At 40.2% G+C, this 24,981-nt stretch overlaps 1 long non-coding RNA gene across 1 annotated transcript; it reads left to right on the top strand.

The window, feature by feature from the left end:
• The first annotated feature begins 267 nt into the window (after nucleotides 1–267).
• LOC112823614 (uncharacterized) lies at nucleotides 268–9,972 on the top strand. Its single transcript, XR_003208079.2, has 3 exons — nucleotides 268–598; nucleotides 1,440–1,546; nucleotides 9,468–9,972. It is a non-coding gene; the product is annotated as an uncharacterized lncRNA (long non-coding RNA).
• Nucleotides 9,973–24,981: the final 15,009 nt, after the last annotated feature.

Below are 24,981 nucleotides of genomic sequence, written 5' to 3' on the forward strand. Positions count from 1 at the left end.
AAAGAGAGTGTGGACTCCCAGAAACACTACCTTTGAGCTCCTTTTTCATACTGCCAAGCCAGGCCCTCAGGTTTAACCTGATTTGGATGTCAGACAGTGTCCCTTTATTTTAAGGGGGTCATGGATTCTGTTTTGCTTTCCATGCTTTTTCCTGAAAGTGTGCCATAGCGTTACTGTACCTTTCCCCAAAGTGAGTCAGACGTGCTGACCATTAGAACACCAAAGTTGTGGTTCCCATAGCAGCCAGAACCACATGGAAGCAAACAATAAAATACCAACACTGTTCTTAAACCCACTGGAGAACTATGATCACTAGAGCAAATCAAGGATGTAGTCAAAACGCTGTGCCTTTCTGAAGTTGACATTTCTTTTCCAAACTGGAAGAGCTGTACCTCCTTCTCTAAAGGCGTCTTCACAAAATGAATATTAGAGCCGCTCAAACTTTCCATGGAAGGACACTCTTAAGCTTCCTCTTGAATGCATCGCTATGGCTAGGATGACGTTGTATGGTGGACTCACAAACAAGACCCTTTTGTGGACTTTCAAAGTAAAGCCAGATGTTATTTGCTGCTTCCACAGAGACTAAATGAGGTTTCAGGTAAATCAGATATATGCATGATTATAAAACTGCATGGTCCACTTCATTGAAATCTGCACTGGTGCAGAACATGATCTCCATGGTACAACCTTAAAATGTTGAGCTGTGCATTTACCTGGAAATATTTTCAACTTACATAGAATCTTATTTGGGTGAAATAATTATAAGGACTCACCAGTTTTAGAATATTTATCTTTGGAACAAGGGTACAGAACAAACACATGTTCTTAGAAATATGACCAAAAAAGATTTTCTTGATTCTGTGTAAATGAGACCCAGAAGACATTAACTAGGAGGCAAAAAAAAAAAAAAAGAAGAAGAAGAAAATTTCTGGACTGATACATTTGCATGCACAACAGGGAGACAGCATAACTTAGCAGTTTAAGAGCACAGACTCTGGAGTTAGATCTGAGTCTGTCTATGACCGTAACATCTCCAAGTCTTGATTGCCAGCCTTCCCTTAACAGAGAAATTATAGTGATAGCAATACTTCCCATTTGTTGAGTATTTCCTGGGTGATGGACACCGTGTCACAGTTTCATCATTTAATCCTTTTGATCATTTAATCCTTAAAATAGCTTTAAAAGATGGGTACTATTACTGTCCAGTTCAAATCAAGAAACTGAGGTGGAGACAATTTAAGTGAATTGCCCACATACTTCATAGAAATAATCTGTGAAGTAAACAGTTACTGCAGTGTCTGATATATATTAAAACTAATAGATGACACCTATGATGGGACTGGATATTTTGCATGATGTGTATCATTTTAAACTACCTTCTGTTTTATTTTGAGATCTATTTCTAAAAACGTTTTTTCTCATTTTCTTTTTTTCTCTAGCTTTATTGAGGTATAAATGGTCTACAGAAAACCGTACATAATTAATGTATACAATTTGGTGAGTTTGGAAAGATGAATATATTTGTGTTACCATCACCACAGTCCAGGTAATAAACATAACCATCATCTCCAAAAGTTTCCCTGGGTCCCTTTGCTGGGGTTGTTTTGGTTTGGTTTGGTTTAGTTTTTGGTGGTAAGAACACTTAACGTTTAGGTCTACATCTCTTAAGAAATTCTTAAGTACACAATACCTTATTATTATAATTATTATTAATATTATAATATATTAACTATAGGTACTATGCTGTATAGCAGACCTCTGGAACTTACTCCTCTTGTATAACTAACTTTATACCCATTTTCTAAAGTCAAATTTTAAATCCTAGAAACTGATCATCCCCCTACAAAAAAAAAATAGGCAATAGTTTCTCAAAGGAAAGTTTTCTTATGCTACTTTTTTTTCTATTTGGAGTCACCATTAAATGTCAAGGGACAGTTTTACTTTAAAAAGCTGTTTTTGTGCACTCTAATATTGGTCACTTCACTTCCAAATTTTTTTATACATTTTTTTTCTGTGTTTTTGAGAGGACATTTCACCACTAGTTTTAAAAGACTTGCTTTCTCACCTATCGTGAGAAAAGTATAGAGCAAAATTTCCTCAGGGCAAATTTCTTCCAGTGAAAAGGAAAAGCCTAAAAATAAATCAGAGCAATCCAAATATCCATAAGTGCTTCAAAAGAAAATGTTAGGATCCTCATATTTATACACATACAGAGATATACATATTTTCTTGAAAGTTGGACAAGAGCCCAACTCTTGACAGTTTCTGCAATGATGAGAAAAAAAAACAAATGCATATGTAGCCATGATATACTGAAAACTCTCATAAGCCTTATTGTTTCATGCCAGATAAAATAAAAGTGAGTTGATTGGGAAAGAATTCCTAATAATGCCAACGTCATCAAGAAATAGGTTAAAAGATCTTGTAGTGAAATGAAGGCCAAAACAGATAATCATGGACTTATTACATAAATAATAATCTGTCCTTCATATTGTGGTTGTGGCCCATAAATCTTGATTCATTTTTCTGGCAATGGGGATGAATGTGCACTGACCCCTTCACACAGTCTTGTCTGGACCACCTTGTGATGAGGGGCAGGAATTTATGGACAACGGATGGGGTTTGAGTGCAATCCAGAACATGAATCAGGGGCTCGGCTTGCTGGTCCAAATCCTGTCCTGGCCATGCTGATTTGAGGCCCTAACCACAGGAAACTGACAGCTTCCACACAACTTTATTTCCAGAGTTTCAAAGGATACTACATTTACCTTTATCGAACTCACTCTTCTAAAAATATAGTTCTTATTAAGGCCGACAACAGCAGGTATGCACTGGGACACCATTATCTCTTCTGAATATGGTGTCCATGAGTTAGAGGTTAGTAAATATTTGGATATAGCCCTGAGTGATTGCAGAGTACAACACAACCTGTTAGTGGAACAGACCTATCAAAAGTCGGAAATCATATCAGATTTTAAAAAGATCAATGCAAAATCAGACATTCAGAATTTAATGTCTAAAACTGTCCTTGCTCAGTCTACTTAGATATGAGATTTTTAATATTTTGCTTTGCAGATGAATCTCTTTCCAGAGTTTCCAGTTGAGTGTTGATAAATGATTCTTACATGAAGGTATAAGCTTCCACTGTCAAAGAAATTATTTAAATTAACCTTCTGTGACTATAGGATCTACCCGCTTAAGCTAATCACTGAGTCTAGGGAGAATCCAGATTTCATAACACTTTCAAAGTATACATTTAGACATCACAGTTTTGAAAAACTTCCAATACATTTGCCAAGTGCCTTCCCCCTTGCTTTTAATATTTGAACAGATTTAAGGGAAATCTAATCCATATGTTTCTGACTCATTTACACTTGAATCATAAATATATTATTTTCTAAGAGCCATTTAATATCCAACAGATTTTTTCCCTTGCAAAATATATATTTTTAGACCTTTGCCCCTTAAAAATAAAAAATCAACTTTGAGTAAACTAACATAAAAAATAGGTACAATCCTAGTTCAAAGTTCCTGTTTTTGAGCTCGTCTTAAACTTGGCAAAGCGTGCTCCTTACATGTTCCCTATTTGTTATGTTAACTTCAGAAGCATGCCAATTTTTCATTCTTTTACTATATAATTATTAACTTTAGTGCCATTGTGGTTCCTGTTAATTCATTCCACACGTTGAATATCCTCTGGAGACCTTTATTTTTCAAGTATCTTTAAGCTTAGGTCATTTGGGGCTTGAGGAGTAAGAAAAATGGGGTTGGGGGTAATTTTGCTTTTTTTGGAGGATGAATAATTTTTCAGTAAATAATTTCTTAACAGGCATATACACAGTGTGATCCATATCCAGCTCTGAATTATTTTCTCTTCATTTTGAAAACAAATAAATAAAATTCCAGACAACACAATCATTCTAGGAAAATCCCCCAAGGAGGCCAATAGACACTAACGCAGTCCTTGAATTTAAGGTGATTTGAATCAAAATCTGCTGCTTCCAAAGCATTCATGAATAAAGAGGATTGAAGGACTGGGAACCTCCGAAACACTAGTATTACACATTACTGTATGACAGCCAAAAGCTTTTATTTTTTTAGCAAATATTATTTTTTCACTTTCTCCAAAAAGTTCATCTTGTTTAATGCATTTCAGTAATGGCCATAGATATGTTTCTATTTCTCACTGAAAATATTTCTATTAATTGCTTCCATGTGTTGGTATCCATGCTGATGTAAAGTTGTCTTTGCTGTGAAGCACCCAGTTATTTATTTTGACATGACATTTTAAACATCCTGTCTTTTCCTTATATGTATTTAACAGCTTCATACACTTGATGTAATACAATTGCTATCAGATTTATAGATCCATCTTGAGAAATAAAATAGAAACCAAGAGTCTTCAGAAGAATAATTACTGTTGGCCCCATGAGATATTTCATGCATCTGTATGTAATCTGGCAAGCTATCTTCCAATGCCCATTCAGCATGAGGTATAATTAACACGTGGCAAGAATATCCAAGCTCCACTATGCTATTTAACTCAAGATTTTAAAATTCACTTTTCTTTTATATATATACATATATTTTTTTATTTTTAAAGATTTTATTTATTTGACAGAGACACAGTGAAGAGAGGGAACACAAGCAGGGGGAGTGGGAGAGGGAGAAGCAGGCTTCCCGCGGAGCAGGGAGCCCGATGCGGGGCTCGATCCCAGGACCCTGGGATGATGACCTGAGCCGAAGGCAGACGCTCAATGACTGAGCCACCCAGGTGCCCCTAAAATTCACTTTTCGTTTAAAAAGCACCTATATGCATCCCAACGTATCCATGAGGTTTATTTTGATTAGGAGGTATATCAGAGGTTATCAGAAGGTACAGTAAAAGAGTTCAAACTATGTCTACATGATAAACTCACTATAATTTTACAATATGTGGGTCTGCAGCAATTCATGGTAGACGCAGAATGAATGGCATGAGCACAGGAATGGGGCTGGTGTGGGAAGCCTTCTCTTTGCAGACTAAAGATTTGCTGGTCCCACCCCGGGAGCCATGTCATCAGCCCATGCCCTTGACGGACAGCATCTCAGGACTTTCCTTTCTTTTTTTTTTTTTTTTTAAGATTTTATTTATTTATTTGACAGAGAGAGACACAGCGAGAGAGGGAACACAAGCAGGGAGAGTGGGAGAGGGAGAAGCAGGCTTCCTGCAGAGCAGGGAGCCCGATGCGGGGCTCAATCTCAGGACATTGGGACCATGACCTGAGCCAAAGGCAGCCGCTTAACCAACTGAGCCACCCAGACGCCCCTCAGGACTTTCCTTTCTATTCTTCTTCTTTGCTACTTCCTGTGCCACTTCTCACCCTATCCCATTTGAGACATCCCATTCCCTTGCCTAGTCCCATCAACATCTACAGAGACATTAGCTTGGGATATAACCTTGTGCTCATACAGAGGCAAGCAAGCTTAAATTTCTGAAACACTCACAGCAATTGAGAAGGCTTTTGCTACCGTTTTCCACAACTGATCCAGGTTGAAGAACATAGGAAACTTTCAGTGATCAATAAAATCCTAGGATCACAATGCCCTGCATACCTAAGTATGCTTTGGAGAATCAACTGCTCAGCACTAATCTGCAGGGTGTAATTTACCTCTCCGCATAGGGTCTTTCAAGGAGACACACACAAAAGATTTTGTGAACTCCTTTAGTAGCCACAGTACTTACACGTGAGTGGCACGTGCCAAAGAAAAAATTGCTAATATGAGCAGTACAAGTAATTGTCAATTCTATAATGAAAGCCACGTTTTAAATCTCTGTCCTTATCTTAGAAATGAACATTTCTGCTCTGATTCCTACTTCAAGCCAGGGAAACAGAACATACATTTGGCAGTAGTGGACAGTATGGGGAAAGTCTCCAAGCAGAAGCCAACTCCTTTAGAGCTGACATTCCAAAAGCTTGTTTCTTAAGGACTCACAGTCGAACGTTCAGAGGACTTATGTTCTGGAATTCTAACTCTGCCATTGGGTTGGTATGCAGTCTAGGGCATAGTCATTTGGATACCAAAATATCATGAAAAAGTAATATGTTGATCTGCACAATGTAAATAAATGAGAAAATCTGAAAATTTTCTTTTAACCTGTACCTGTGGGAAAGTGAAAGCCAAAGAAATATTAGAATAAAATGGATGGGTTTACAGAAAGAGGCATTTGCAGAACTAGATATGGTTTAAAAGTAGGAAAAGTGAGAAATCACACACACACACACACACACACACAAAGATAAGGTAAGGTGACTTTTGCTTAGATAAAATTAATTTTTGCTAATGTGCTAGTTCCTGCTGATGCACACCACTCCCACATACAGTGAACTTTTGATGAGGAGTTGCTGGATACTAGCCAAGAGTAAAAGTTCATGAGATAGGAAGTTTAGGGATCACAACTTCACCCTTGGGGAAGGGAATTAGCTCTAGGATAATTCATATCACCCCAGCTGAGGGGCTGCCTCATGCACACCTGCTGTAGGAGACATGGTTACATGGGTTGTCTGCTATGCCCATTTATGGTTCCTAGGGGAAAGAAAAGGTTTCTGATGTTCACTCTAATGGACGTAACAAACCACTCCTCCTGACATTATTTGAATATAGTAACAAATATAGTTAGAGGCCCAGGAACTTAAGGGATCTGGGAATGGGGAAGCAATGCAGTGTAATGGAAAAAAACAAAACAAAACATGGAAGTCAGAGGTAGAAAGCTCAATTTCAGTTTGCTCCTTACTGCATGACCTTGGACTAGTTTTTGAAATTCACTGAGCTTAGTTCTAAAATGGGAGTGATAATACCACCCAATGGAAGAATTAAAGTACTCCGTATATAAATAAAGCCATGTACAATGATCAGGCATTACTTTCATTTATTTATTCAACAATTATTTAAGGAGGATCTGTTATAAACCAACCAAGCGTTATTAAGATGCTCTCAGCATTAGTAAGATGTGTAGGTCCCCACCCTCAAAGAATGTAAGGGTAGTGGTACTTATAAATAAGAAAATAAGCAAATTCAATAGAATGGAATATAAAAAATACAAAAGTTATTTCCTAAATCATTTAGGGTGGTAACTATCTTTGTTTAGAAAAAATACCTTGAAGGTGAGAAGAGGAAAGGGGTATGAGTTAGCAGGAGACTTTTCATTTAACACATATTTACTGAGATCCTTCTATGTGCTAGACTCTCTTGACTCTTGGTATCCATCAGTAAACAAAACCCAAGAGACTTGCTCCAATGGAGCTTTCAGTCTGGTGAGAGGAGACAGATGACCATAGACAATTATTTAGAGGGTGAAGTGCTGGAAGAGGGTGAGGAAATTAGCTACGTGACCATTTGGGAAACAGTGTTCTGGGTGGAGGCAGCAGCCAGGACAGAGACCTAAGATGGGAGCGTGCCTGTATCTCCTGAGAGTAGCAAGGAGTCCTGGATGAGCAGAGTGGAGGAAACGTCTCAGAGAGTGGTGGAAGAGGAGGTTGAGAAGTGACCTTATAGGTTTTTACAGGCCTATCAGGGGCCAATAAGGACTTGACTGCTGAGATGTTGAGTTTTGAGTAGATGGAACCATGACTTGTAGATGGAAAGGATCACACGGGCTAGCAAGTCATAAAGGAAAGAAAAGAAGGGAAAGGAAAGGAAAGGATAGAAGGAGGAAGGAAGGTAGAAAGAGGAGAGGAGAGGGGAGGGGAGGGGAGGGGAGAGAGAGGAGAGAGGAGAGGAGAAAAGAGAAGAGAAGGAGGGAGGAAGGGGAAAGGGAAGGGAAGAGAAGAAGAAAAGAGGGATTTCAAAGGGGAAAGAAGGACAATGTGGAGAGGGTAGGGTGACAGAAAGCAGACAACTCCAGGACACCCGGGTGGCTGAGTCGATTAAGCGTCTGCCTTTGGCTCAGGTCAGGATCCCAGGGTCCTGGGATCGAGTCCTGCAGCAGGCTTCCTGCTCGGTGGGGGGCCTGCTTCTCCCTCTCCCCCTCCCTCTGCCTGCTGCTGCCCCTGCTCATGTATGTGCTGCGTGCTCACGCTCTCTCTCTGACAAACAAACAAATACATCTTTTTAAAAAAAGAAAGAAACCAGACAACTCCATGGAAGGAGGCTGGAATTGCCAAGAAAAGTGAGAAGTTCCCAGCAGGGGGATGGGTGCCAGGGATGTTTAATGTTTCATTCCACAGGTGGTTTCTATGGCCATGATGTAAATTTCTTTTATATATATTTTTAATTATTTTTTAAAGATTTTTACTTATTTATTTGACAGAGAAAGACACACAGAGAGAAGGAACACAGCAGGGGGTGGGAGAGGGAGAAGCAGGCTTCCCGTGGAGCAGGGAGCCCGATGTGGAGCTCCATCCCAGGACCCTGGGATCATGACCTGAGCTGAAGGCAGATGCTTAACGACTGAGCCACCCAGGCGCCCCCATGATGTAAATCTCTAACGCCCCTGCAAATCCTCAGTAAATTCAGATACTCACACACTTTTTATGGTAGTTTAGTGGGGAATAAAGAATTATGCCCTACCTAGTGGTCCCTCGCTTCTAGTGCCAATGCAAGGGAAAGGCATCCTGTCATAGGGAAGAATGGTCCAGGGTTGCAGAAGATGAACAGCAGTGGAGCTAAGCATGGAAAAGAGAAATAGCTATAGAGGGAGGTAGCCTGAGAAGGAGGAAAGGTGGCCCAGTGACAGGTACTCTAGTAACTACAAGTGACAGAGTCTCAGGGTGCCAACGGAGCACCTGATGGTTATCTACTAGTATAGTCTGGAAAATCATCTGATAAGAAGTGACTTCTAAATGAAGACCTAAGGAAAGGTAGACTGGGGGTTCAGGTGGAGGGGCTAGTCTGCACTCAGACCTAGGTATAATTACAAACATGGATAGAAGAGCTACCCATGGTAGTTCACAGTATGGCTGGGGAGTAAAGAGTGAGGGGAAGTAGCAGGAGGGATGACCTGGGCCAGATTGAGATGAATTTTTTAACCATGCTCGAATTTGCACTTTAGCTTCATGGCCAAAGGAAGCCACTGACATGATTAAGCAGGGGGTTGACAATCATTTAACACTCTGGCTAAACACTGTGTATTACTGAGGTTTGAGGTCAATAGAAGCACTATGTACCTTAGAAGGCAACTCAGCATTATTCTACCACACTCATGGGGGAGGCCACCACTTAACCAACACCTACAATTCTAAGGTACTCTTGATTCTGATAATTATAAAATACAATAAGGCAGATGGTATTGCATGTGTTATCTGAATGGCAAAAAAGCTTGAAAAACTTACAAGTACTTCCCCAGTGCACTTCCTTCTATGACTAAAAGAATAGTTTAGTAACAGTGTTTGCCAGTCGATTAATCTTTACTATTGCTACTTATATCTACCAGATTATCAAGTATATGCTAAAAGACAATAAATGCCAATGATTCCAACTTCTTCTAGGTCATCTTTGGGAGTGAGACAAATGAATCAAATTTTCAATATGATCTTCAGACATCTTAATGTGACAGTGACTGAAGAAACTGCTCATGTCAGTAAGTGACACATTTCTTCCTATTCCAGATAAAATATTGTGTTGAAGTAACCATTCTTTTGAATTAATTCAAAATCCATTCCTGGACCATTGGGCTCCTTTCAAACCTCTCAGCCTCAGTACTATTTCTTTAACTGTGGCATCTGGAAGGGACTATTGGAGAACTTGGTGTGGTGGCCAGAAAGGGAAGGAACAGGAGGGAGAGACAACTTGAGATATGAATTGAGAAAAGATCAAGTGGCCAAAGAGATACATTAATCTGCAAAGGAATTTTTGCTTGGGACAGAGAACATTAGATTTGGTCCAAGCCAGGGAGAACAGTTGTCCGTGATTGTTATTACATCTGATTGTGAAGTTATTCTTCACAGGTCATACATTCATTTTCCAATGGAAAAAAATTATTTCACCAGTCACTCCATGGGACATGACTAATAAATAATAAATGGAAACAATAACTCCATTCGGTGCAATTTATTTCAGTGGGTCAAGGCACATTTTTATTGCTTGCTGTCAAGGAGCTGGTGTTTGGAGTGTGTTCATGTGTCTATTTATCAAGAGACAGGTACCGATATTGGTGGAAGATGGGGAACAACAGGAACTAATCACTCCCAACCTCGTGGTTTCTCTCGGGTTCTTCAGCGGCCAATGCACAGGCTGTATTCAACATTCTTAGAGCCTCGGAAACCACAAGCCAGTAAAACCTGCTTTCCTCCTACAGTTATACATCCTGCAGAAGGACAGATTTCCCTGGTATGGGGTGCTCTGTGACATTGGGTGGTGAGAAGGAGCCGGGGGCCCACACTGGCCTTCAGAGAAGGCCTGGCACTGTTGACTGGTGAGCCAGCTGTCTGGCATCACATTACTCGGAAAACAACCCTTCATTTTTCACTACCCTGAAGCTGGAGGGCGGTAATTCTTGGGCTCATTACCCTTGTCTGTAAAATATAGGAATGTGAGAATGTGCTGGAGTAGGTTTCAAAGCTGTTGGACTTTGCGGTCTTGATATCTACTTGGGTGCCCAGCTTTGCATTTTATAAAACCATCGCCTTGTGCGCTCTGTGGGCATCGTGCTGGGTAAGCACTTTTCTGCTGCCAACACTTGGAGGACCTGGAGCGAGCAGACTGTTACCTCTCTGTCATGAAAACTCTGATTGCGGAGCAATATTTCTAGGTTATAGATTGGGAAATGAAAAAAAAAGAAAACAGGTTATAGAAGAGGGAGAGATCTGTATATATAATAAATTTTATATGTAACATTCACAGGGGAAAACCTGGAAAGCTATGAAGAGCGATGTTACAAACAGTTCCTTCTGAATAGTGGGCTTTGGGTTAGTTTTTCAAATGTTCATTGCCTGTAATTCCTACTATTTTAAGAGAGCAGACTCTAGGCTTGAGGTCTGCCTCCACCACTCGATAACCGGGTGATTTTAGATGCTATTAACTTTTCTAAATTTTAACTTCTCCATTTGCACAAATGAAAATAATAATAGTGTCCACTGTTAAATAAAATTAAATGAGGTTAGATATATGAAAAGCCTAGTTCATATCCTGGTTCACAGGAAGCACTCAATAAATGTTACCTATTGCTCATACAGTACTATTAGGTTGCAGCTGTTATTGTTATTTATGCAATATATTTATTTGGTGAAATAGAAGCATTTCCAGACCTGTGATTACCTGCTCATGCTCCTGTCACTCATAGACCTTACCGGCAGGGTTGTCCCAGTAGGCCTTTCCAAGAAAGGTGCAACTGGTGAGTTCCAAGCCCATCCACACCACTCACCAAACTGCCTTGGTCCATACTTTAAGAAAATCATATACTCATGTTTGTATATTAAATAAAAAGGAAATAGCATTCAGACCATGGCATCTCACTGGGATCCTCTGATTTCTCTTCAACCATTAGGGTTGTACTGAATGCTACAGGCAACTTAATTGAGAGTCTCACGGAAGAATTCCAGAGTGAACATCTCTCTTATGATCGAGTCTCTTATCTTTATGAAACAAGGAGAAATTAGTCTCTAGTGCATGGTACTTGTAGGCTCAAAGACCCTGAAAAGAATTAGACAACACATAAGAATTGGATACGTGAAAATTGTATTTGGTTATGATGCTTAATCCTTACATTTTTACATGCATCAAAGCTGAGACATTTGGGAGGAGTGGTTGAAAATTTGGATTGATCTCCAAGTATTTTGAGTTTCTCTGCGGGTTTAAGATATTTTACCTGAATCTCCTCTCTCTCAAGCCATGTAGATAAATTATGTGCACTTCTTATAAGGAGAATCGATCTTATGCAGGAGCACCCGCCTACTGATGAGATTCTAAAAACCTCCAAGAGTCATGTCTTCCAAAAAGTAGTTGCCCTATGCATCTGCCACAATGTCGCCCTCCCCACCTCTAAATGGGTCTGAAATTTCCCTGAGGACTCATTTGCCTGGATGAGCCACTGGCACTAGAATACTGGCATTTTGATGGTAATGGGTTAGGATTCCAGCTTGAGGAGCACCCTCAGCTCACCCTCTCCCCATGGGCCTTCTGGCCTGGGTAAGGCTACTGGATGAGCACCTTTTATCTGCACAACATTTAGTGCTTTCCAAAATGCTTTTAGCAAGCTGATCCCTGCATACCCTGACAGATGCAGAGAGTTGGAGGAAACACATGTAGCAAAGGCTGATTAGGTTCGGTGAGGGCAGGAAAAGAGGAGACCAAGCTCCAAGAGGCTGAGCTTAGATGGTGCAAGTGTGAGCGAAGAGTTGCAGGGGAGGAGCAGAGGGGAAAGGAAGCCGGAATTGTCATAGGGGTAACGCCCCAGAGGGAGTGGGGAGAACCAAAATCTGTCCAAAGAGACTTTTCTATTTTTGTCTCAGGTCAATTCTGCCCTATAATTATGTTAGTACAGGAAACTTAGAGATCATCCTGTCCAGTGGTTCTTGATGTACTGTGTGCATCAAGAAAGGCCTGGGGAGCCAGTAAAAATTCAGTCTCCCAGCCCACTTCTAGAGGCTCTGATCTGCCTATCAGAGTAAAGGCCAGAACTCTGCATTATAACAAGCATTGTGAAACTTTTGATGCAGGTTATCTGTGAAGCATACTTTGAAAAACTCCTCCAACCATTTCATTTTATGAAGGTAGAGATGGAAACCCAGAGAGGTCACATGACTTATTCTGTAACACATTGATAATTTGGTGGCAGACGGAGCTAGAATCTAGGTATTGCTTACTCGCAAACCTACTGTGTGCTAGAGACTTTTCTAATTTCTATTTCCATGCCAGGCTGCCCCTCTATGAAAGTAATGGTGTTCATCTACTAGAATGTTCTCTGGGAATCCCTTGTATGTTCATGATAGGTCAAAACTTTGTGTTCAACAAAATATGTCAGAACTGAGATTCAAAGGACACTGGACACCAACTGGCCACATAGCCACAGACTGTGTAGCTATAGATTCCCCACCGTCGTTCCTGCACAATCAATGCCACATAAACAGAAGGCCCAGACCCTAATGCTCTGAAATTCAGTCTCACAGACCCAAGCCAGAACCAGGTAGGGGCAGGGTAATAACTCTCCAATTTCACAACCATGAGAGTAAGGGTCCACAGACATCTCTTCCCTGTTGTCCTTTTCTCCTAGGACAAGCACCTTTATTTACCATGCAGGTGGCCAGGGAATCCTGTTCCCAGGGGAACAAGCCATGACAAGATCACTCCTCAGAGCCACCTATCATCCAGTGCAGAAACCTCATCTTCAGCTTCTCTCTGGGATAGATGTTTAGATGATATAATGCTAAAGCTCCCCTATTTAAAACTAAATTATGGGGGGAAACACCATAATCTTTGGACAAGGCCATCTGGACATGAGTTTTATGCTCTCAGATACTCTGCCACTCTTCAAAGCCTCTCAGCTTGACTTCCAGTCAGGTTGGTCAGTGCACTGACCCTGGTTCCACCGATGCCTCACAGCAACTTCGAGGCCTGAGCTGTTCCATGGGAAAGGGCCTCAAAACCCACAGTGAGGGCAGGATGTGATGTTCAAAGACTGATGGTGGAGGGCTCAGGCTTGCTCCTTGACTTAAAAAGTCTTCTGAGGGTACAGTTGGACAACGTGTGCTGTTCTGGGATCTTGAGCTCCCAAAGGTGAATGACACCCTGTGTCTGTGGTCATTGTTCAGCTCAATCCTTTTTAATCTTCGAATCCTTAGATTTGACTCAGTAGAGGTCCGGGTGGTAGGACATGGTTGGAAGCTTCATTCTTCACCTCTAAGACTCTTGATGGAAAGTCTACGTTGATGATTATGAAAATTACAGACTGACATAACAAGACAAATATGATTTAACAAGCATTTTATGGAGAACTTGCTCTGATAATGAATCAAGCAGTTAAAAAAAGCAGTCCATATGAAGTCTCTCTCTCTCTCACATACGCACTCATACACAAATGTAGAGAGAATTGGTATAACATCAGAAGATCAGACTTTTTGAAAAAAGCCAAAATACTGAAAAAAAGAACAAGTAGCAAAGCAACTGAACTATGATTTAAACATTGGAAAAATGTTGGAAGACATTATAAAAACACAAAGTGAGTATTTGTTTGCAAATTTTGACATTTTGGCAGCCAATCCTATCATTCTGAATTTTGAGATATAGGTGTATAGAGTTAACACTGAGCTCCTAATCTTGCTTTCCTTCTCCCTTTGCCCTTCATTATAAAAATGTTTCAGAATGCTGAGAGACTGCTGTGCTCAGAGAGATTTAATCATAAAGCACGACTGATGACAGAGTATGTAGGTACCTGGCTCATGGAGGGTGGCAAAGTTCCCATGCCTCCATCCATTCCTTCATGCGTTAATGCATTCTTTCATTCTTAGGCATGTATTCATTCACTTACTGAGATTTACATGCTGGATTCCACTCCAAGATTATCTCATCCTCTCCCCTTAAATTGGCCTCTTCTCCAGTGTTGACTATCTCTGTTAATGGCATTATTATCCTCAACTTCTCTGGTTTCCTCACTTGCCACATGGTTCTCACCACCATTACAAGTAACCTTCAAAATTGAAAGCAGTGACTAAATTATCTTCCCCCTCACCTCCTATCAGGGGTCCTCTGATTTCTCTTTGAGTTCCCTATATGAAGCAGGTACCTGGTCAGATCAGGTGTTTAATAAAAGTGAAATGGATAAATAAGTGATTCATCCTAGAGTTTCTCTGACATCCATATCCTCTTTCTGCCACCATGGTTATAATTCAGGGCTGTAACCCCTCTGAATAAACCACTGAAGTCACTTGCTGACACAGTCTCCCATTCCTATTTTCTCTCCAACTCCATGTCCTGACTGCCTCTTCAAGCAAGTTCTGGTCTCATAACTCGTCATAAAGCTTAAAGTTCTTAACTTGGCATTCAAAGCCCTCCACAATCCAGCTCCAATTTCTTTTCACTTCTATCTCATGCTGCATCCAATCCTGAAATCCCTGCTTTAACCAGTCCCGACCACAAATATGGCCTTGCCAATTTCTGGACCCTTCTCTCTGTCTAGACTATTCCTGCCTATATGCCATGCCCACTATGTCTCATCTTACGCAGATTCTACCCATTTTGAAGGCTCATTTGTACAGAGTCTCAATTAGTGCTTTTCTTATCCCTTCAGGACAAATTTTACTTGGAGCATTCATCATACTCTTTCTTATATTTTGGATATTTGTAACTGTATCTTATCTTCCACTATTGGGAGAATTTGTGTCTCATTTATCTTTACCCCACAGTGGCTAACAAGTGCCTTATACATTTTAGGCACCCAATAAATGACTCTAACTGAATTGAGTTGAAGACAAAAATACAATATAGTCCTTACTCTTGAAAAACTCAGGGAGAAAAATACATGAGAGAACATGATAAAGAGAGTCATCAACCTTTTGCCCTGGAGATATTTCACTACCAGGCAGATAATGCAGATTTATACCATGTGCTATCACTGTCTCTTTCGTGCCTGGCACAAACAGTATAGGATTCTCTCCACTCCAATACCTCCAGCCAAATCAGGAGATTAGCAATAAAAAGTTAGGCACCCAATTTAGCCTTTTCAATTGATAGTGGACTTAGTGATCTCCTTTAAATCCCTCATTTCGAATATGAAAAAGTTGAACAAAGTCCAAGGAAGTGAATAATGACCTTGTACATTTATTATGTGCCAGATGCTGTGCTAGATGCTTCATATGCAGTTCACCTTGAATCCCTATCACCCTATGAAGTGGGCACAGTTACTGGTCCACATTTCGTAGGTGGGGAATCTAAAGCTTTGATGCAGAATCAGGGTTACAGTCCCTGTGTTTATGACCCAACAGTGATCTTTTTTATGTATGTAAGTAAATGATCTTTCAATAAGTTCAAGATAGGTATGAGATGACAATTCCAAACTTCTGGCATCCGTTCCATGTCTCCTTCATTCACCATGTTCATTCAGACCTTGCTGGCAAATAGGACAAGCTGGCTGGTGCTATGAAGATGCAAATTAAAACCTAATAGAATTTGCTTCATATAGCCAAGTGGTAGGTCCTCTTCATTTGCTCTAAGGTCTCCTGTGCTTTTCTTCATGTTTGAAACTTTCCATAATTAAAAAAAAAAAAAGCCTACAGCAAAAAATAAATAAATAAAACAAAATAGGATTTATTATTCTGTAATAATAGAGAATGATTCTCCAGGGAAGGGCTATGTCCAGAGCTCCTTGGCAGGCTTTGTTTTATCAAAAATACTTGTCTTCAAGATGATTTTCTACCGAGACTCATCTAACAACACAATTTTACCTTTTGGTAATGAGTTTGCAGACTAAATGTAACAGAAAGAAGTGAGAAAGGGATCAGAGTATTTTGATCTGAGAAGGGTAGGGGGTGTGGGGGTGGATGGGAATCTTACTGGGAATCTTATTGGGAAATCTGTTCCTTTCATAGGTGTGGGCTGCCCTCTGCTGTAAAAAATAAGCTTCTACAGCCTCATGTCTGATTCAACAGCACAACCCTTGCATCAGATGTGTTGCATAAATAAGGACTCTGAGGTGCAACATTCATGCTCATTTTGTGATAAGCTTATTGCCTTGAGCCTAAAGGGCAGAATCTGGAGATTCATACTGGTGGGTTAAGTCAGGAAGACGATTTAACCATTTTTATTTGATAATGATTCTTTGAATGCCCAAATATTATGTAATGGGAGGTCAGAGCCACTAGCCAGAGCATTTTTCTTGAACTCTCCTGTCAGAAGAAAGAGCCAACTGATAAGACAAGCGCCCACCACAGGACCATGATCCTGATTAAATGACATCTGTCAAGAGCCAAAGCACAAAGCCTGGCACATAGTACTGTTCAGCAAATAGTTTTCCTTATTATCGTTTTCTTCATCATAACCATATCAAGAGGAGTGTATTAGTCTGGTGGCACTGCTACAACAAAATACCACAGACTGGGCAGCTTCAACAATAGGAGTTTATTTTCTCACAGTTCTGGAAGCTGGAAGTCCATGAACAAGGTGCCAGCAGGGTTGGTTTCTGGAAAGGCCTCTCTTCCTGGCTATGTCCTCACATGGCCTTTCCTCCGTGTGTGCATGAAGAGAGAGCACTCTGGTGTCTCTTCTTCTCATTAAGACATGAGTCTTATTGGATTAGGTCTCACCCTATGACCTCATGTAACCTCAATTACCTCCATAAAGGCCTGATCTCCAAGTATAGTCCCATTGAGGGTTAGAGCTTCAACATGTGAACTTTGGGGTGGGGACAAGTTCAGTCCATAACAAGGAGAAGAAACATTTCTTGGCACATCTTGAAATGCACAACCAAACCAACTGCCTGTCCTTCTACCATTTAGGTCTGCAACTCAATAAAATGAGCTTCCGGGTGTGATCAAATGATTCTCAAGCACTACACAATTCACGTGTACCTCCAAACATGCAATTCACAAAGCTGGCCTCACAAATTTCAGGAAGATTTTCAATGAGGGCTAAAATAATTTATATTTAAATGCAAAAAAGGAGTTGCTTGGGGCGCCTGGGGGCACAGTAGGGTAAGTGGCCGACTCTTGATTTCAGTTCAGGTCATGATCTCAGGTTCATGAGATGGAGCCATACATAGGGCTCTATGCTCAGCGGGAAGTGTGCTTGAGATTCTCTCCCCCCACCCTGCCTTCTGCCCCTCCCCTCACCCCTGCTCGCACTCTCTCTCTCTCTCTAAAAAACAGAAAACAAAACAAAAAACAAAACAAAAAAATGGAGTTCCATAAACCTTAATTTAAGCTGAAAATTTAACAAGAAAACCCTGTCCTCAAAGCCATCTCATTAAAGGAAGCTTCATTCTTTTATTTTTCAATGATTTCATCTCATATCTTAAAGCCAGAACAGATTCTAGTGCTGATAAACAAGAAGAGCAGTTAGTCTGTCCTTGTTGATGCCAATACTCCAGGAGAATCAGTGACTCTTAGTCCTTAGTGAGAGGTCACTTTGTGCAGGGAATCAATGTTATGTTGTGCTCCCGGGACTATTTTCTTACCTCTCAAATTGCTATTTCAGGGCGCCTGGGTGGCTCAGTTGGTTAAACGACTGCCTTCGGCTCAGGTCATGATCCTGGAGTCCCGGGATCGAGTCCCACATCGGGCTCCCTGCTCAGCAGGGAGTCTGCTTCTCTTTCTGACCCTCTTCCCTCTCATGCTCTCTATCTCTCATTCTCTCTCTCTCAAATAAATAAATAAAATCTTTTAAAAAAATTGCTATTTCATTTGCAAGTCATTTAAGATTCAAGACACTGTTTGGTATGAGGTAGTAACTACAGTAGAAATATTGCAAGTTCTAAAATCTTCATGGGTTTAGCAAAAAATAATGATAAAAATAAAAAATAAATTAAAAATTATGAGTGCTTTCGCCAGAATATCAACTTTCACCAAGCTCACCACTACATCTTTTTTCAAGAAATAATTCAGGAAAATGGGACAACACATCAGCATCATTCCTACTTTCCTTGCTTGACCTTTAAATTTTTCTTTATTTTGGGGGTAACAAGTCAAATAGGGAAAGAGAACAAATCATAAAGAGAATAATACAATGAATCTACAGATTTAGAACAATGAGTGTCTGGACTTCCACCTCCTCCTTCCCTTACTGTGGAAAATATTCCATCCTTTGACAAGTAGTCAAATCTTGTTGCCAGAGAGCGCTTCCCTTTTGGAAAACAATTATTTTGTAGTTTTAAAAATCTTCTTTGTCAACCCAAAATTATTCCCATCAGGATTTTGACATGCAATAGATACTTCTGTAACTTCATTCACTCTGTGATCTCAAGGGACGAGACTTCTTAACAAGGCCCCCAAAGACTTTTAAGGATCCAGCCTCAGACTCCCTTTCCAGACACACTTTTTCCTCACTTTCTGCTCCTTCCAACCACCCAACTCACTGATCCCTAAACACACTTTAATCGTTCTCTTCAATCTCCATGCCTTTGTTTAAGCAGTTGCTTCTTTCCAGAATGCATCTCCAACCCCATCTTGTTTGCCTGTCAAACTTATAATCATTTATGTTTTAGATCAAATCTTCTGACACAGGAAGTCTTCATGATCATAACAGAATTCACTTTCCTAAAACATACCTTTATTATCACACCTCTTAGAATGAAAGGCAACTATTTCTTCACGTAATAATAATAGCTGACATTTTTTGAGTACATATAACATGATAGGCATTCTGTTGCATACTTTACATGTGTTATTTCTACTCCTCCTATTAACCGTGAAATTGTAGAGATGTGGGAAGTGAGGGTTAGAGGAAATAAGTGGTTTGCCTGTGATGACACAGCTTGTGTGTGTGGAGCTCAGATATAAATCCATTTCCTTTCAGTCCACGCCATACTATCTGTCACCACCTCATGCTTCCATTGCATCCACCATCCCCACTAGATGATGAGTTCCTTCATGCCAGGCACATGGTCAGTTTCTTTTGGTATTCCTAATGTCAAGCATGGTACCCTATATCAAACTATTGTGTCAAAATGCATGATGAATGAAATTCATGATTCACTACAAAACTTTGTTTTCTCAAAGACTGAGAGAAGAGGTCCTCAGAAGGAGTCAACGTGACTAACTACTCTTGCTCCAGCCCTCATAGCCTCCCCTCCCATTTACTACCCTGATTTCCCTGTCCCTGTACTTTGGTCTAACCAAGCTGTTTAATGGCCACTTCCTCAAAATCAATGGCTGTAGCCATTGTCTGTGAGTCGTCCTGTGAAAACACATTGAAATTTGGGATCAGGAAGCAAAAACTATAGTCCTCTATCCATTAAACCACATAACAACTACACCCTGTGATTTTTGGCAAGGAGATTGATTCAAGGGCAACTGTTCAGAGAAAACAAGCCATTTCCTGTTTTTTGGAAATAGCTCATAAACATGATGGATGTAGTCTTTGAACTGAAGCTTGTCAGGCCTCCAGTGACTGATGTTCATAGAAATTATTAATTGCAAGGCAGGGATACTTAACAAGTGTTAAGTCTCAAAGAAAATTAATGATGGTTTCTTCAGCAGCGCAAAGAAGGAGCAGGGTGGGAAGGGGAGAGGAAGCAGGCTCCACCAAGGAGCAGGGACCCATGGGGAGACAATTAGGAAGATAACATTGCCTGGCAGACTTGCTTCTTTTCCTAGTGATACATGTAAGTCCTTTACCCCTTTGTCCGTAGATTTCCCAACTTCTTTGACAAGAAAATGTAACATTTTCTTTTCCCTAGTGTTCCTTTGAACTAAAGGCTATACACAAAAACTTCTTCTTGGGGAGAAAATCTTTGGAGAAATCAGTAGAACGTGGTAGTCAAAGCATGAGCTTGAAAGTCAGGTAGCTCTGGGTTTAAATCCCAACTGGGTCACTCAACAGTTACATGACCTTGGGCACTTTATTTAACTTCTCTGAATCTTGGGTTTTTCACTGTAATAATGTGGATAACTAATTCTACTTCAGAAAATTATTGCAAGGATTCAATGAAAATAATGAAACACACTTAGCACAGTGCTACCACACAATATTTGCTAACCATTATAATTTTAATCATTATATATGTATATATATGTTTAACAAAACAGGGGTACCTAGGTGGCTCAGTCAGTTAAGCATCTGCCTTCGGCTCAGGTCATGATCTCAGGGTTCTGGGATAGAGCACTGCCTCGGGCTCAGCGGAGAGTCTGCATCTCCCTCTCCCTCTGCCCCCCCTCCCTCCCCTGCTTGTGCTCTCTCTCTCTCTCTCTCTCTGGGATGCTCTCTCTCTCTTTCACAAGTAAATAACTAAAATCTTAAATATATATATTTGTAATTAACCAAAATTACATTTGTAGTATATTGTTAATGCCCTATGATAACATATCTATTTAAAATGCTCAACAGGGATGCCTGGGAGGCTCAGTCAGTCAAGCATCCAACTCTTGATCCCACCTCAGGTCTTGATCTTAAAAGTTCAACAGAATGTCCATTTGGACATTCTCCAGAACGGAGAAAGTCCATTCATCATCCATCCATTCCCAAAGTCATTTTGCTACTCGAAGGAATCATAAAAGCTGTACTGATGTTTCAGGTCATGGTGTATTTTTCATCTTAGGGTATCTTCCACTTTGGTTATAACCAATGGGAAACTCCACCTCATTATTCCCAGGTTGAAGCTGCTTGACTAAGTTAAAGCTGAGTATGATTTGCTCAATGAGCAATTTAAGCCGCATCTGAAGAGAAAAGGCCATTGTGTAGAATTTCTAGAGATCATGTCATACTTTGGATTCCCACCCTCCTCGAAGTGGAAACACTGCAGGTCACTCAGCAGCCATTGGGTAAGCACCTGACTGCACTTGACAACTCTCTGACTATCCTACTAGAAGAGTTGGCATTGGCTACTCAGTAATAAAGGTAAGGAGGAAAGATATTTTAAAAAACAAGAATAAAATCAGCTCAAATTTGGCATTTGTGCCTTATAGAAATTACGGCATAATTTATAAGTTTGCTTATGTTAAAATTCAAAACTTCTGATCATCAAAAGACATCAATCCTTAAAGCAGAAGGAGCAATCCTCAGATGAGGAGAAGATATTTGTAAAACTCATAACTAATAGAGGATCATCATCTGGAAGTAAGCTCACAATTTATGTCAGATTAAAACTTGAATCCACAGCACTCACTTTTCAGGCCTCTGTATAAATGCCGCCTATGATGCTCCAAACAATGATGTCATGAGCACGGGATCTGGACTGCCCGCCTGTCACAATACAGTTGCTCAGTAATGTGAACAGATCAGACATTAGGATCAAGTTCAGACAGTTTGTTTGGAGACCACCCAGAAAATGTGTTGTCTGTGCCAAGAAATCTGACATCTCCAACCCCAGTCAAATCAGGCAAGCTGGAGGGTACAAAAGAAAAGTATAAGAAGCTGTGGGGTAATTGCTGATGACTGAAGGGCTTATAAAGGAAGCTTAAAAGTAGACTAAAAAGGCAACTGAAGCAACCACCAGGCTCCTTGGTATCATGGAATTTTAGGCCAGAGGAGGGCCCAGTGCAATGGGTTGAATGGGTTGAATGGTGTCCCCTAAGATATATCCAAATTCTACTCCCTGGAACCTGCAAATGTGACCTTATGTGAGAGAAGGGTCTTTGCAGATGTTATTAAAGATCTCAAGATGAGATCATCCTGAGTTATCCAGGTGGGCCCTAAATCCAATTCTAAGTGCCATAGAAGTGCCCTAAGTGCCCTGAGAAGGCACAGAAGGGGAGAAGGCATGTATGTGTTAATGGAGTGATCCCATTATCCCATAATCAAGCAGAGAGACTGGAACCATATAAGCCACCAGAAACTCAAAGAGGCAAGGAAGTATCCTCCCATAAAGCCTTTGGAGGAAGCACAGCCCTGTTGACACCTTGAGTTTGAATTCTAGTCTATAGAAATGTGAGAGATAAATAAATTTCTGTTTTTTAAGTCACTAAGTTTGTAATAATCTGTGACATTCCTGGGAAACTAATATACTCATATTTTATCAAAAAGCCAACTATACTTTCATTGCCTAGGATTTTTTTTTTGAGTAGGCCATTTCAAATATTTTCTTTTTTTTGCCATTTCAAATATTTAAAGTATTATATACTTGTATATAATATTATATACTTGGCCTCTTCTGTTCTCTGTTAATCTTTGGAGCTGCTGAGCTATCTGAGTCTTGCATGGGAGCATTCTCTTCCAGTCTCCCAAATAGGGAAACAAATTCAAGAAATCAAAAACTAATGATGTACTGTATGGTGACTAATATAACACAATAAAAAAAAAGAAATCAATAAAATCTCACACCCAGCAGCTGGATACCCCAACATTAATCTACTTAGGGCCCACAACCGAAAAACTTACAACCTAATTTTAATTTTGCTGGCTTAATGTTAAATGGACACACATGCAAAGTTCTGAATCAGGGATAAGAAGATACAACTGCACAAGTAGAGATTAAACAGGTGATCAGTGGAACATGTGAAAAACAATGAAGCTAAATCAATAAGAATTGAAAGTGATGTGCTTGTCAGCAGAAACAATCCTGAGCTGATTTCATGAACAGAGCAAAGAAGGCAGCAGGCTTGGGGCTACTCTGCCTGATGTCATTCCCGGAACCCACTGCATGCTGAGAGTGACGTCTGCCAACTTGAACCTATCCCAAGGAGGGCAACTGTGACACTAGAGTGGGTGTGATGGCAAATGAGCAGCAAATGAAAGCTTACTGGTTCTTAACTTAAAGAAAAATCATTAGAATGAATGTGGTGAACTCTTCATGCCTTCAAATGATCATCCTAGGAATTAAATTGGGCTCTGGGTACCTGTGGGCAGAAACAGGTAGAAGAAGGTGAGCCTGCAAAACAGATTAACAGAAAGTGGCCAAGGAGGAGGGAGAAATCTTTGAATACTCCCACATTTACCCTCTGTATCCGGTCACATATCCAGATGGCCTTAATTTTCGTGAGCGTGGAAAATAACCCAATTCACCTGGCTTCTGCCTTCACTCAGTGGTTTCTAAATGGTCACCCACGGCTGCCGACCACCTGTGAGGAAAGTTCCTTATGGCCATCGGAGTGAGAGAAAAAAAAGACAGGGCAGCAAGTTTCCCAACTGAAAGCACTACCTTTCCTTTTGAAATAACATCCTTCCTACTTTTTTTTTCCTAAGTGTTAAAATGCTCTTCCTGTTTTTAAATCATGATGATAGTTAGAAACTGATTTTTTAAAATGTCTGATCTGGTGAAATTAAAATTGACAACCCCATTTGGGTTTTGTTTTGTTCGGTTTTGCTAATTTCTTCTTCTGGGAAATCCAAAAAATCTGGGAGCCAGGACTCCTGATTACAATAGAAGGAAAAATAAAATTAATATTTTTACATTCAAAGACAGAAACCTCAAAATTATTATTGAAGAGCTCTTTTTCCTAAGAAATTAGCAATAAAAACCACAGTGTTTAGATGTGTTACTTTTAATTTGAGAAGGTTTTAAAATCCACAGGATGTGTGCATTTTTAACAGAGAATCAAATAAATTGGAATAAGATTTGGACTAATTCAGTTACAAGATTTTATGTTTCATGTGTTAGTTGAGGTTCTTCTAGTTTAGCAGATGAGGGCATGAACTCCCCTTTGTGCTTACCTCCAGCCAGGCACAGAGCTCTTTCCATGCTTCATCTGCTCACAGCGACTCTCTCAGGGAGACTCTCACATTTGCTCCATTTTCCTGGGGTGGAACCTGAAAGTTCAGAGAAGTGAAGCCATAATGAAAGAATTAAATTCTGTGCCTATAACAACCACAGTACAAGCAGATTCCCAGAATAACTACATTTCTATCTCCCCGGCTGGCCCACATTCCTGTGATACTACCATTGACCACAAGGAGGAAGTAGAGACTCGGATTTGAATGGTCATCTTAGGTGACCACAATTTCACCTATCCCCATATTAATTAAAACAGTTCAAGGTGTAATAATATATATTAAATTTTTTCTGTGCTTTTTTTCATCCATAATATTATTATTTGGCTGGAGTGAAGAGCCAAGTTGGAAAAAGGAAACAGAACACCGAAATGCACTAGAATCTGTGTTCTCTTAAAAACAGAAAAATGGAGGTAATTATAATTTTTTCCACTTACCCCACACAGGACAGTTGGAAGCTCAAATGAAATTATCATCTTTGGGCCTTCCTTGAACTAACCACTTCCCCCAAAGAGTCTTCTAAGAATTATAACATTTCTTGCATAATATGAGACAATGACGAGGCACCAGGACTAGCTATACATTTGTGTCTCATTAATAAATAAAACAGTTGTAGGTAACTTCCTAGAGTTTCTTTCTAGAGGAGGTGTAGTAGTGACAGTGTTGCAGAATTGCTACAAGGGATCTGAGAATCCATAGATGGCCCACAGACAG

Source organism: Callorhinus ursinus, unplaced genomic scaffold, assembly GCF_003265705.2.
Source record: "Callorhinus ursinus isolate GAN/ISIS: 27379988/994484 unplaced genomic scaffold, GSC_fseal_2.0 scaffold5, whole genome shotgun sequence".
NCBI lineage: Eukaryota > Metazoa > Chordata > Mammalia > Carnivora > Otariidae > Callorhinus > Callorhinus ursinus.